This window comes from Lepisosteus platostomus, chromosome 10, assembly GCF_059453375.1.
Source record: "Lepisosteus platostomus isolate fLepPlt1 chromosome 10, fLepPlt1.hap1, whole genome shotgun sequence".
Lineage (NCBI taxonomy): Eukaryota > Metazoa > Chordata > Actinopteri > Semionotiformes > Lepisosteidae > Lepisosteus > Lepisosteus platostomus.
In genome coordinates this window covers 53348368-53361775 of record NC_142620.1, presented here as the reverse complement: position 1 = coordinate 53361775, position 13408 = coordinate 53348368, and the positions used below count along the sequence as shown (strand labels likewise).

The 13408-nt window shown below is 42.7% G+C and overlaps 1 long non-coding RNA gene across 1 annotated transcript in view; it reads right to left on the bottom strand.

The window, feature by feature from the left end:
• The window catches only part of LOC148654051 (uncharacterized), a 77067-nt gene extending 64417 nt beyond the window's left edge, over positions 1-12650 (bottom strand). The window contains exons 1-2 of the long non-coding RNA XR_015924929.1: positions 12544-12650; positions 6016-6090 (exon numbers count right to left, since the gene is read on the bottom strand). This is a non-coding gene — a long non-coding RNA (uncharacterized LOC148654051). The remainder of the gene's footprint in view (positions 1-6015; positions 6091-12543) is intronic.
• Positions 12651-13408: the final 758 nt, after the last annotated feature.

Here is a 13408-nt window from a genome sequence, read left to right as displayed (position 1 = left end):
CAATACCAGGGCTGGTTATTGTGTTCTTGCTTTAGTCAACTGTAGCAGTCAATTACCAAGACCTGCTGCTGAAATCCCTTCCAATTTAAAATTCTAAAATTGGATGCATTATCCCAACATGTATATTACACGGCATTAATCAGTCAGCAAAGTGCCTCCCTCTTGTTCCGCTCTGCACGTGCACCGGGTAGGAGGAGACGGGGCATTCTGCCACGCAGATTCCCTCCAGCCTGTCGTATTGATTATTCCCCATCACTTCCCCAAAGCAGCAAAGACCCCCCCCCACTGTTCCTGCCGACCCCCCCTGCACAGACAGATCTAATGGACTAATCCAACCCCAATGGCAAGCTTCCAGCCAGCCAGAAATGGGTGTGTCCCAGCACCCTCCTCACTCGTGCATGTCACCACCTAAGCACATGGAGAGTACAGCACCAATGGGCATCAGGGTATGAGCCAGTTCCTGTTTGAGTGGAAAGCCACAGTGTCGATCATTCTCAATTCCAGCCGCTGCACAGACAGAGGGTGGGGCGGAGCAGTGAATATACCCACTCACTTGGAAGCCATTTGACTGCGGTGCCTGTCGAAAGGTCATTGCTGACAGATAGAGGACGCCCATCAGTGAATCGCTGCTGGAGCAGGCACACGCATTCTGCCATTCAAGAAACACATCAGCAGCCCGTCGCCATGAACCTGACCTGCACTGCACTTTAGAACATCTTACCAGCCCTGTTCCAAGACATGTCCAGACCCAGTGGCGCACACCTGCAGAACAGCGCACACTGCTTCACTGGAAAAGACTTGACTCAACAGACCCTCCCATCACACAACCCAGAATGACGAACTACAAAAGAAAGACCCTCTATCTTGAAGAAAAAACCACGAAGGACACCGCACCATATTCATAATATTTGATTTGAAACAATTACCGCTATTTTGTTCATCACCATGCAGTAAAAATGACTTTAGATCCCAATAGTTCTAACGTTTAAGAAAAAAAATGGATGGTCTACCTTTTAAATTAGGTTATTTAAAAAATTTTTTTTTTTACAATTTCTTCTACAACCTATATGACAGAGAATCATCTTTTACTACCTTGTTTTTGGAAAAAAATGACATTTTCTGAATTTTCTTTTGTGGTGGAAATCGGAGATTAATAGCTGCACTCAAGCAACGTGTCCGAAGGCTGGCATGAGTGCCAGACTCTAGCCAGGCTGGATTAGGTGAAATTAATTTATGGCACATCCTGTTGCGGAGCTGTGAATAGGGGCTTCTAAGTGTTTAAACCAGCAGAGGTCCCTGGAGCTCAAATCTTGTCATCCACTGCAAGCTAAAAGTCTGCACTATGTCATTAGCCAACTGTTGCGGCAACTCCCCAAGAAGTGGAATATAATTAGCCCTGCATTGCTGAGGTTGGGAGGGCTGGATCCAGCATGGGCACACTCTGCCTGCTGCTCAGCAGTGACCTCTGAGTTGGCAGGCTATCACCTCCACTCAGAACAGACTCTGCTGTAAAGCAGTGTGGAGCTCCGACAGCGACTACTCAAATACGGAGATGATTCCAAAATACTGTAGGAGGATTAGCAGACACTGTAGAAGCAGCAAATGAAATGCAAAAAAACAGAGGAAATTCAAGACTGGCGTTTGTATATAGGATATGTAATAATGTAGACATGTGGAAAGTATTATGTGCAGGTAGCACAGATAAATTAGAAAACATGGGACATTCTGAGCTTAAATGGCTAAAAGTAAAGAAATAAAGATTTAAGTGCTAAGTTGACATTTCCATCTTCCAGGCCAGGTGGAGAAGCAATGAGAAAACAAACAAAATGTAAAGACATATATTCACAAACAGGATTTAGATCGAGAGGCGTTATGTTAATGGTGCACAATGGTGTGCAATGCATTAGCAAGGCTCCATTTTGAAGATCATGTGCAATTTTGGCCACCATGTTACAAGAAAGATATTGCTGCTTCAGAATCAGTCCAGAGAAGAGCAACCACATACACGTTGTGATTTAAAAGAGAGTCTTGCACTGATAGGCTACAAGAACCGAACCTTTTTAGCCTTGAACAGAGAGGACTATGAGGAGACTTGATCCATGTTTTCACAGCACTCCAAGACACTGATAATGTCAACTGAACCTCTTCAGAATCAACAGTGTAACATCAACCTGAGTATCACACGAGGGAACTACATGAAAGCGCATTTAGAAACGAGAACAGGAATTACTTCTTTAAGCAAAGGGTGGTGAGAGTCTGAAACAAGCTTTGCCTAGCTGTGCTGTCTCAATACACAAAACATAAATTAGTATTTTAAAATTGGTAAGGTAATCGTATCCAAGGATCAGAGGCTCAACAGTGTTACAGCTAGCCCACGCACACACACCTTTCCCAGCACCTGTAAGGATAACGTCCAGAACAAGCTCTCTCTCCGCCTTGCTCCCGGTACTGGTGGTTTGATCGCCACGTGGAGCATCGTGGTGCACGATACTGACTTGAGAGATTCAACATCATTTCACGTGTCACTGAAATGAGATGCTGCCCTTGCGATGAGCTGCTAGCACTGATTGTGTTCTCCCCTTTTCCCCTCGCTGGGGCAGGAAACAAGCTTTGCCTTGCAGGCCTCAGCCAGCCTCCCCAGACCTGTCACAGACGTGTCCTTTCTTCTGGCTGTAGGGGAGGAGGGGGGCAAGTTCTGATGAGACAGTGTTTTTCCAAGGACCCCCCCAGCGCCGCCCCCACCAGCCCGCCCATGTCCCATTGGGGAGCAACATTGACAGATCGCGAGATGCGCGCGGCTCTGAGTGCATCCCTCCTATTGGAAACACGAGCTCATTCACAAGTTCACACGCGCGCCCACACAAACAATCATTGAAGAGGTCTCTAAAGGAACAATGCCCACAAAGGGTAGACTCTACCCTTCTTTAAAGAAGGGCCAGGGAACTCACAAGGCTTTTTCGGGCATGTTTGTTTGTTTTTCTTTACACAGCAAGGCTAAACGTATTCTTGGTTATAAAATGCATTTATGTTCACACTTTTCTTTCACACTGCATCTCTCTCTGCACTGAATTGTGATTCCAAATCAATTACTTTATAAGCCACAAAAACATGGTCCAATTCCCACGTTCCTGCATCCCGACGATTGTAAACGAGCATGAACAAATTAAAAGCCAAGATGCTCTAAGGTCGTTCTGAAATCTAGATAATCTACTTTTCTATTAGATCGGCTTCTTCGGTGTCAGTCTAGAGCCTTGTCAGAAGAGCAACAGAAAACATCTAAATACAAAATGGGAGATTACACTACTCAAAAAAAGCACTTCTCATGGATCTTAGGATATGTCACAGTAAAAAACCCACAGTCATCACGTGGAGGTTTTTATTTTCCACTAACAAAATAATCCGCTGCAACCTAAATTTTAAAATCAGTATGTCAAGAAGTTCTTCACACCATGTTACAAAAACCTCCTTTAGGACATTTCATCTGCACTTATTCGCCAAGATTTATTTTCATGCTAGATCACCATATACCTCTTCTTCCCTGATTTCTATTCATAACATCACTATATGAAATCGTAGGAAATACTGCACGGAGGCTCCCTCACCAAGAAACCGCACTTGGCTGGAGCACAGAGTGTGTTTAGCTTGTAATTAACAAATTTTCAAATGCCTTATTGAGCTTGGGTTTCCTAAGGTCTCTATTCACTCGGGTACAAAGGCAAGGAAATGTGGTCCATCTTTTGTGCTAAGCTAGCAGACCATCTAGCCAGGCAAATAGCCCAACAGCAGTGGAATGTGTGAGAATGCTCAAACATTGGGAATGGTGACCTTGTCCTTGTAAGCATTTGAACGGTGCGCCTCTATAGCATGTCAAGGCCAACCAAATTTAACCCTACCGGGCTGACAGATGGAGGCTCGAGGGGATGATTATAGATTTGAAATAATGAAGCAGGAATCTTTTTTTTTCTCCCAGCCCTTCCCCCCCTCCCTGTTCTCCCCTTATGCAGGCCTACAATGGAGAACGATTTCGTTTGAACGCAGCAGACGAATGCAAGCAAGGGGGGTTTTATTTGGAATATCAGCACCAAGATGCACGGCCAGCACATTCCACAAGGCTCTCCGAGCTCCGCACTTTCCTCTCCAGGTCTTTATCGTGGTGTGTCCAAGGAAGGAAGTGCGACTCTGTATAACGAACTATGACTTCATGCAAATTTTAATTGTTAGAGGCAGAAAAAAATGTTATTAAGTACAAAGTGGTCCAACGTTTACATATAACATCCAAGTTATTAACAGATACGAAATGGGACTGACGTCTGTGGCAACTGTAGCAACATTTCTCTTCATTCCACCTACTCTAAGAAATCTAGAAATGTCACTTTTGCCAAGAACTGCAGCTCACAGTGATCCAGTGTTTACCACAGCCTGCTGAGGTCACCCTCACGTGAGGACAACATGTTAGGATTTAAAATCAGTCCCCAAACCAGAAAAAAATAACTTTCCCCTGTCAGTAAATCTGTATCGTATCATGATATCCTAAAATAACTGCACTCGTGCCAAAGCAGTTTGGAGTTACCACTCCTTAAATGTCTTTTATTGACCTCGTTTCAAAATCGCAGAGAGCAATTAAAAAAAGGAAACGTTCAGATCCCATGCTAAAAAAGCCACGTCGTGATTTATTCTTGTATGGCTGCATGTAAGTGAAAAATCTCCTTCAACTAACCAAACAAAGAAACTGAGGAAGAGATCCAAACACTCTGAAGATGTCTGGGTTTGAACCTCATTCATGACTTTCACGTTTGCCTCTGTATCCAATACGGAACACAGTGAAGAACTGAGACTAAAGATTTGACCTTTCAAGTGACACATCAATTAAAGAAGCTTCATGGTCTTTCACTTAAAAAATCCCAAATAGTCAACACTGCCAACCATAATTACATTTCCGATCAAGTGCACAAGGCCTGGCTGGAGCTCCAGTTACCATGGCGATGATTAAGTTCAAGTGTTCTTGAGAATAATGGTGATCACCACAGAACAATACACTGGAGAGCCCTGTTAATCTGAGAACAGTAACAAAGCAGAGATATGCAGTTTATTGAAAAATGTTATGAGATAAAGACGAGATAAGACTGAGACAAAAACTCCCGTTTCAGACTTAAGAGTCCACAGTAGAGGTCTTTCCACCGATTCGGAGGAAAAAAAGTAATTGTCATCGTGCACTAAGCGAACACGGTGCAGTGATCTAATAACACTCTAGCGGTTCTTCAGTTTGTCAAAATATATAAAGCCATCCTCTTCAAGGGTGACTGCATTCATAGCAGAGTTAATTACTGTGCAGTATTAATCAGCTGCAAACTCATAAGAAACCAAACTGCGTGTCTGGGCCACTCCAAGATGAGGTCATTATAGCAGGAGGTGAGGTAGAAGTTAATGTGAGCAAAACGCCGCCTCTGACAAGTCAAACGACAGCGGTGAAAGGAAACGGGAACGGCACACACTTACTGCACATTGTTAAACGATCGTTTGCAAAACACTCAGGATGAAACAAACTGCAAAATTAGGAATGGGAGAGAGGGACCGGTGCATTTTACTTCAATTCCAGAACTATGGAGATCGGGAGAGTTTGTGCCCGTTCCACTGCAAACAGCATTGATGAAGAGATGGAAGCGACTATGTTTGGAGGCAACTGCAGCTCCCCTCACTGAAGACAGCTCTTTCGGCTCTCCCCATGGAGCACATCCGATGGTTTGAACTCACTGGGTCATCACCCACAGGTTCTGCTTAAGCAGTACAACCTCAGACTAACAAGGTCCATGTGGACCTGAAAAAGGATTGATACAGCTCATATCCGGGGTAGGCTGGGGACAAAGTGAATCCATTTTTGATGGGACACAGATAGGGGTGACAACATGCAATATGTGAAAGTATGAAAATCCAAAGTCAATAACCAAGAACAGCAGAACAAAAATATATGTTGCAAAAAGTGCCAAAGGGGACTTAATTCAGGTCATATGCTCTTACCTTGATTAAGACTCTCCCATCACTTTCCGAACTGAATGATTCTTACTGGTGCAGTGCAGCATGGGGTTTTAATTCCTGGAAAAAAAAAACAGAAAATCATTATTCTGCTGTCAAGCTTTGTGGTGACTGTAATGCAATAGCCATGTTGCCACAAGTACATCAGCTGTGTAGCCCAGCCATAGACTAAGAACCAAACCTGGCAGCAGCAGAAGCATTCTTCCCTTGTCCTAGTCTTTAAACATCACTGGGCGCAGAAGAACCACATCAATATTATCCCATTCTCCATTTGTTAAATGTCACAACAGCGTAACTCTACGTCTCTCAGAATAATGACACTGTGCGCTGGCGAAATGAAACTGCTCAGGGAAGAAATGCGTACAGCACCTCGAGACAAAGGCCCCAATTATCCACCAATTATCACCTAAGGTGCGTTTAGAGTTGTAGTTGGTTGACATACAGTAGATGCTTGAGTCATTGCATTTTCATTTTCCCCTTCGACAAAAACAAGCGTGAGTTTGTGCTGAAGACAGGGACAGCAGAGGCCCTGTGGCCTGCGTGGTGCAGGATCATTTTCAAGCACAGCTGGTCGGGAGCTAAACCACCGGTAGCCCCACCGCTTCCCGTGTCAACCCACAGTTCTTCAAGCTCCAGCAATACATCATTCTCCAAAGTTGACATACTTTCTTTTTCAAGTAACCACTGTATGTGCTGCTCACTTCACGCTCAGATTAAAGCAAACAACAATGGGGAGATCTGGGGATGTTTAAAGCACGGAGTGGCTCCATTTGAACTCCTGCTTTCTTTATTCTTTATTATTATTATTTTATTTCTAATTTAACTGAAGTCGCGTCCCGAGGTTTGACTTATCCTCAGCGGTGGTACCCCAGCGAGATTACTCCAAAGCAGCAGGGCTCTCGGGCTGCCTTCCTGTTCTCCATACTTGCGGGCCTGGCTTTGATGTTTCTGCAGACTAAATCTCTTACCTTTAGCATTTTTTTTTTCCCCTGTCTAGATAGAGACTTTGACTGGGATAGTTCAAAGCGCTTCTGAGTGGCTGCTTTCATGAGAGTGGACATCCATTGCAGAAACACAAAAAGCTTTCCAAACTCTGAGCGCAAGTCAGTCCCTCCACGCAGTTTCTCAAAACATTTGCTGGTAATTAACACACAGCCAGGCCTCCTATGACTCCATGCGATCTTGTAACTTATCATTGCTCAGACTGGTGACAGATGCATAACGCTCTGTATCTGCATGGCACCCCAGTGATTCACATTACGTCGTGCAATCACACAACACTGACTGGAGCACTTCAGCTCACTGCGCCAGTCAAGTCTGCTTTCAGTGCAAGTACTCTGGTCCCATTTATTTTTTTTAAGTTTTCTTAAATTTGGTTCCCTTAACCAAATAAAAATATAATGTTCTATTTAATAAGAAACCAAGAAAACCTGTTTTTATTATTGGTAGTAGCCCAGTCATAGTATTAGGGACCTTAATGTTTTAATAATATAAAATATTATATTATTATTAAATATATATTTTCATTTGGTTCCATGCTTCACATCCCCAAAACTGAATTCTAGGAACTCCCTTAAAATCAGCCCAATGGGTATTGACCAAGCGGCACGCTAAATGAAGCTGTTTGCTCACATTTTCCAAGTTACAGATATTAGCGACATTATTTTGTGGCATAGAAAAACTAATAAAGAATGAAAAAAAAATACTTTACACACCTCCTTGAAAAATAATAGCATATTTCATACAGAGTGAAGAGCCTGCCTATATACAGTAGCAGGCTCTCGTCTGTCTTCAAGGTGTGAGGCCTGGGGAGTATCTGTAAATCAAATTAAGAAAAACGCCATTTGCATTGTAAATATCCATGCAAAATCCTGTTTAGCTTTGGAACCAGGTTTTACTGCCTGCTGGCTGGCTAACAGTTTCCCAGTAATCTAACTACTGAAGGCGCAGTGCAAGGCTTCTATCGGCATCCTGGTGAGACAGGCATCTCTTGACCTTTTGTAGAGGTCAAAGGGAATTTAGCACAGGGATCCCAGATTCCTCCAAGGTGATAATTGCTGGTCTTCCCGATAGGGGAGCGTCACGAGGGGGGTGCATAAACACACAGAATACTGTTTGACATTAAAAATGTTATGGCTAATGAATTATTACTGCAGAAGTGACAGCAAATGTCACCAAGTGCATCTGCTGGTTTTAGTTACCTTGAGCTGTTATCGCGAGAAAGTAACGTCAGTCATTTCACATGCAGTGTACTTTAAAACCCACATTTAGCTGCTCACTGCACGTTTCCTCAAAATCCTGACTGACATTTTTCTGTAGGAATCAGCCCCAAACAGTGATTTCTCTCAATCATATTTTCCCCTCTCTGGCTGTGCTCTGGTGGAAGGTGATGGATTGCTCCTGATGGGAATGGGGGTCCCTCTATTTATCCATAAGTCAAGAGCAACATTTCTCTGGGATCTGGAACAATGGGTACAGCGGATCGAGCTGGACAGCAATGATTTGGGAATATGAGGCGTCCACTGTCTAAACAACCAGCATTACTTAAGATTATATTTTTTAAAAATTATGTGTTTACATTTTTAACAAAAGATGTTATTTAAAAAAAAGATATTACATTTAAAGAAAAGACTCTACGCTTATGGGATGAGAGGCCGAATTCCATTGCGCACAAACAACCATAAGTATTTTTTTTGTCTGATAAAATTTGGAGAATAAAATGGAAAATCATCTTGAAACACAGCATATGAGTTAATAACTGGAATCATTTTGTCATGGCTCTCCATTATAAAGTTGGTATAATTCCTATCTCATTCAAATTACACACTGAGGCTTTCAGGTTATAAAACCAAGGCCAGGAAAAGAAATAGTGTTTTTCTATACTTGTGGGAATTGTTTAATTTCTTCAGAAGCAACCACTTGCAACAGTATTTATTTTCTACCGCAAGAACAATTAAACTCCACAAGCAAAGGGGTGTTTATGACTTGCTAACTTTCAAAACGTTCTTATTAGCTAAATATGTTTCCTTTTGATAATTAATATTAACCTTAGAGTTCTACCGTCAGAGAAGAAAAGTACTGCCTAAAAACTCATACTCGATAAGCAAGATCCTGACGCAAGGAAACACCATCACAGAGATTAAAACAAGGAAATCTTAAGAGAGTGCTTAATCACTTAAACACGACTACAGCTAAACTGCCAGTAAACCTCAGAGTCAGATAGTCTATACGGTGTTCTGCTATACTTATCGTCAGAGCTTCACTCCTAATAAGCAAACTTGACACAGGTTCTTCGTATCTGCTAGGAGGTGTCTGAGTGGTCACACTGACCTGATTGCTAGCCTGCTACCATTTAAAGTGTCTCTGGGAATCTCCAAATCCTGGATTATAGAAGAAGGCAGCGCACATCTGCGGCTTGGTGCTCAAGGTAAAAGCAGACCAAGTCGTTACCACGCTTATTTCAGTAGTTTCATGCTTTTTTAGGGTTTCTGCTTTATCTAGGCTTTCACATGTCTTCTTTGGCTGGCACTTGACATCCATTTTGCAGCTGGGAGCAATAAGCCTGTCCAGCCTGGTGCAGCAGACAGAATTGTGCACCTTGATTTGTGGGGAGCTCTGCTCCCCTATTAAGATGGGATAATTGCAGGTCAGAAGTTTCGGTCCGCCTGCAGCCCACATTACACAAGAACCTGAGCTCGCTGGAGAGAAAACTACACACTTGCTGGTTTTTTTTTCTTTGTCGCACAGAATGTAACTAACTGGCTTTGCCTTTAGTATCCTACCCATAATTCTACACATCCGCTCATAAAACCCCCAGGAATGTTAAATGAAACCAAACTTACACAGTGTTTCTAATTCTGCGAGTTGTGAATTAAGACAGGGGTGGCAGAGGCTCAAATTGGAACTGATTGGAACTGAAGTCAAAAATAACTAGTAACGGCGTAGAACAGATGTATTCATTTGGACTTCTTTGAGATCAAGAGCCACATTGTGTCTGCGTGCCTAAAACACAGTCAAAAGCTGTTTGCAGTAGCTGGTCAGTACTGTTCCTCTACAGTTGTACAAAGGCACAACTAAGGCAAACTGCTGGACTTCCATCATCTCTCTCAACAAAACCAACACAATCTTTTTCAGCGATAACACTGACTAACGCTGCGAGAAAGCCCTGCAGCAAATCTCTGGAGCTTAAAGAACAAAGAATCCCTCAAAATAACTCTCGTCCGGCAGAAGACGCACAGATTCTTCAGACGGCCCAGTCCTGGACGAGCGCGCTGCTTTCCGACACAGCCCAGTGGGGAGAATCCAGTGATCACTGGTGGGGCACAGCTCCGTTTCTGCAGAAGGGTGTTGAACTTGCTTTGGTGTTTGACCCCGGGAACAGGATAACCCGGAGCCAGAGGCTGTCGCTGGTCTCTGGTTTCGCCTCTCTCTCGCCTGACACCTTCCTCCCATGCACCTGTCAGTCATCAATAGGACCCCTCCGGGGACCTTTCAGCAGGGTGAATATACGGTAATGCTGAATACTGTGCTTAACTAATTACTGCTGGGCTGCACAGTGGCACAGCCTGGCGCCTCTCGTTAATGCAACTTCGCTCGCTCATACAATTCAGGCAATCGGGGGCCAGTTGACCTTCTCTGAAACTTGCAACTGCTGCTGGATAAAAGTACCTGGTCTGGAGCGCATTATCCCCTTGTCTAAAAAACACACAAGCATGCACTAAGAAGGGTAGCATTTTCGCATGCTCCAATGTACAAGTCACACAGTACTGCTGATGAAACGTTAGGTTAATTGGAGAGTACCAATTAACCTAACTGTTAAAAGTTAAAATTTAAAATAAACAATTTATCATGTGTTCATCTTCTTTCCTTTCTGCTAATGTTATATCGCTTTCGGAGCCACAGGCGGGCTGAACAAGACAAGCACAAATCTTCCACACATAGTATTCACAGGCTTATAGCTTAGAAATACCCCAGCAGCAGGTAGAGACAGGGCTAGACCTGTTTCACAGGCGACAGACTCAGTTTTCCTCCTGCTCCAGCACTGCATCCACGACACGGGCCAGTACTTCAATGCAGCTTCTTCCAGTTCAGAATTACTCAGACTTTTTAGACTTCCCAGAAATTATTTTTCAAACAAGGTAAGGGTTGAGACCGAATCTCTTTATGCCCATCAGTTATTGACAAAAAAATAAAGCCAATTAGTTTTTATTTGTTTCTGCAATTGTATTCAATGCAATGCCCTTTGCAGAGCTCTTAATTTTCACTCATATAAGATAAAATCCTTATAAATGTTACTCATGATTCCTTGTAAAGTTCAAGACCACCTGGAGCCTGGAACACAATAGAAAACACAGTCTGGATGAGACACCAGGCCATTGCAGGTCATGAGAAACTTACAAGCTTTTCTATTAAATTTTATGAATATGAAAGAGAATAAGAAAAGAACAAGAGGGGTTTTTCATGAACGGTGTGATTAAGAGGGATTTCTGTTTTTACATGACCGAATCAAGATTTTTCCCCCCTCTGAAAAGTAAAGAAAGGGGATTGAACGAATTTATAATTTGTACCCCCCCACCAAGTATAACTGAGCTAGGATTGGTGTTCCCAATATTAAAAGCTCTTGAAGAATACTTCATCCCTGCACCTTCTAGACCTGGACATTCCCAATGCAGTGGAGACCAAGTGGATTAATGAGGGAAATGGAAGACAGTGGTTACTGAAAAAGAGCATTAATAAATTATTCAATGCTATTCCCGCTAAGGAGAAAATCTAAGAAGTATCAGTGCTTATTTGGAAGCACTATCCTGTTGCAGGTAAACTGACCAATTTTATGATTAATCCTGCATAAAATTCGATGGAGAATTTGTTTCAGTTTTAAGGACCAAAGTTTAACTACCAGACAGCCCCCACTTTCAGTATCCCCGATTTTCCCCCACGAGCACGAAACATTTGTTTTCTGCCTTGTTGTAGTAAAACGTGGCGAGTTTCACACTGCGGCCCGTGAGCTTTCTTCTCTACCGGGAAAGCCAGCTTTTGAAGCTTAGGATAAACCGTCACCTTTAGCCCTCTGCGTTTTCCCAGCTGTCACCTGACTCAAGACATAAACAACTCTCCTTTTCTCAAAGCGCCTGAATCCTGAACAGTAGATTATCAGCAGCAGCTAATCACACCCAACAAACATCACCACTTCCAATACGAGGGGAACTTAGTAGCCACTTCATCTGATAGCTTGTTTCTCCTCGCTGCTGCTTGGCACCTGCACGTCACGGACGGCCTGGGGGGAATCCGACGTCATTCTTTTCGGTACAAGTTAGCCCTTCAAAAGCGCGTTTTCTTTACAAATTCAATCTGTGTGCGAAAAGTCCTTTTTTCATAGTCTCCTATCTCGTCCGTCTTCACGTTAGCAACGTTTTATTTCGTGTCCTGAACGTGCTGGGAAAGCCGTGGTTAAGCTCGGCTCACACAATGTGTGTGTGTGTGTCTCTCTCTCTATTCACTGTGCTCTTTACTTACACTGAGAGACTCCCCTGAATCACCGCTCTCATCTGCAGACTCCATCTTCCAATCCAGGTGAAAGTCAATTCTGACTCCCACTACCGCGACATATTTTTAGTATTGACCCGTGATGTCACTTCCTGTCTCTGGGTCTCCGAATATAATAAAAATGTGTCGAAAAATGTGCTACTTCATAACAGCCACTGCACATCTATTCTAGCCTTGAGCACCGAATAGAAGGATGTATCAGAAATGATACGGAATAAATGCAATTTATTATATATAGAAATGACAATATTTATAAAATATCGCGTTAATGAATTATATTAGAACACCACCGCCCCTCCCATCATGACCACTTTTACTACTGTGTCAGGTTACGGTCACACAGACTTATTTTTTCACTAGTAGAGACATTGAGACTAGTTTTTTTTATGACTGTTTGGGATGGCAATACGAATTTGAAGTCAAAAACTAAAAGTAGACTCAAACCCTAGATTATGATCAGCAGAACATCTAGGTTTGACAAAATGCATTCCTAGATGCAGCATGTAAACCACTTAGTTTAAAAGAAATGAATAACGTATTGGTACAATAATTGCTCTACGTATAAGAGGAAAATAACAGGTTCTGGATTTGCCATAAATAAGTGGGTAGTTCACGATCATTGGTGATTCATCAATTTACAGCATTTTCAATTAATTCAAATAATATTGTCTTGAATAACATGTTCCAAGCATATCAGTTTATAAAGTTTTAGTAGTTTGCAATGCATTTTCGAAAAAGCCAATAGCAAATAAACTTGACAGGGACAAGCTGACCAACAGACTCACACCATGAATGCACCGCAAAGAAAGCAGTGAAAGAAAGAACAGAATGATCC